The following is a 1,807-nucleotide window of genomic DNA, read 5'->3' on the forward strand; positions in this document are numbered from 1 at the left end:
GTGACTTCCAGTTGTCATTTTAACAACAATTTATCTGACTGATTGTGACATAGACCCCCTTTACACCTTTCATTAAAATATGTCTCGTATCTAGATTAGGTCTGTCAGTCAATTAAAATATTTAATCGTGATTAATCATACTTTTTTTAGCTGTTCAAAATGTACCATAAAAGAAGATTTGTCAAGTATTTAATCCTCTTATCAACATGGGAGTGGGTAAATATGCTTGCTTTATGCAAATGTATGTATATATTTATTATTGGAAATCAATGAACAACACAAAAAAATTACAGATATTGTCCAGAAACCCTCACAGGTACTGCATTTAGCATAAAAAATATGCTCAAATCATAACATGGCAAACTGCAGCCCAACAGGCAACAACAGCTGTCAGTGTGTCAGTGTGCTGACTTGACTATGGCTTGCCCCAAAACTGCATGTGATTATCATAAAGTGGGCATGTCTGTGAAGGGGAGACTCGTGGGTACCCATAGAACCCATTTTCATTCACATATCTGGAGGTCCGAGGTCAAGGGACCCCTTTGAAAATGGCCATGCCAGTTTTCCCCCTAGCTTTAAAACTGACCCGCTACAACCTAAAAATCGCGTTAATGCGTTGAAGAAATTACTTGCAATAAAACTAATTTGCTTTAAGGCGTTATCGCGTTAATATTGACAGCCCTAATGTAGATATGATTTAACCTGATTACATTTACACCTGGTATTTATATGTGTCTCCAGTCTCCACATTGAGATCCGATCACTGTGTCTGAAAGGGCTGAGAGGACGGCTGCATGCGCGGACACATCAGCCCCAAAACTTTAAGGTACGTAAGCTCCGGGGCCCAAAAAAACATACTTGGACCAGCCCCAGCATTAGGTATTTTCGCCCACATAGTTGTATCTGGATTGAAAACACGACTGCATTTACACTGTTGTTCAATATGGTCACAGCGCGTCCCTGACCGCCACCGGAGGTGATTTGGCCGATCGGATCACAATCCGTCCTCGATGTGTTTTCGGGTGCATTTCCACCTGTACCGTCATGTCAAGCGCTATCCGATTACAATCCATTCACCCTAAACACATTTTAATGCCAGGTGGCATTAGGCGTTGACAGTGACTTGAAAGGTAAATGTTTTTGCACTGATTTCAATTGTGAAGGTGCAATCAAGATAATTGTCATTTGACAATAAAATACTGTGGGTTATCCTTTGAGAAATGAATGGCAAAAGAGTTCTTATTTATATTGCAAGTCCAATGGGATGTATTGTATATGTCTGTCATTACTAAAAGTGTGTTTCCCAAACCCAACAGGATTCAGCTGGACCTCACAGACTCGGGGTCAGCTCAGGTTGGATTTTGCACTTAAATGCTCTACCTTAAAGGTCCCATGGTTCCAATGGACTTATTGTAAAAAGTGAGATTTTCAGATATTCAGAAATTGTGCTTTTGAAACAAGCCGTTAGGATTTCTGTCCATTTGTGATGTCACAAATATACAATATATAGATCATTACAAAGTTTTAAACATAAACATTCTAAATGTGTCCCAGTTTATTCCTGGTTGCAGTGTATGTAAATAACATCAGCTGACAGGAAGTAAACGTGGACGCAAGCTGTTGCCTAGCAACGCAATTCTGTTGAAATGCACTAAAACGGAGCGTTTCAGACAGGGTAAATACAGGTATATTCAGACAGACAGCATGAGGTAAATACAGTTGTTTTTTTAACATTACAGCATGTTAACATGTTCTAGTAGAAACACAAAATACAAGTATGAACCTGAAAATGAGCACGATATGGGAC

The sequence above is a fragment of the Sebastes fasciatus genome, chromosome 6 (assembly GCF_043250625.1).
Source record: "Sebastes fasciatus isolate fSebFas1 chromosome 6, fSebFas1.pri, whole genome shotgun sequence".
In the NCBI taxonomy this organism is placed as follows: Eukaryota; Metazoa; Chordata; class Actinopteri; order Perciformes; family Sebastidae; genus Sebastes; species Sebastes fasciatus.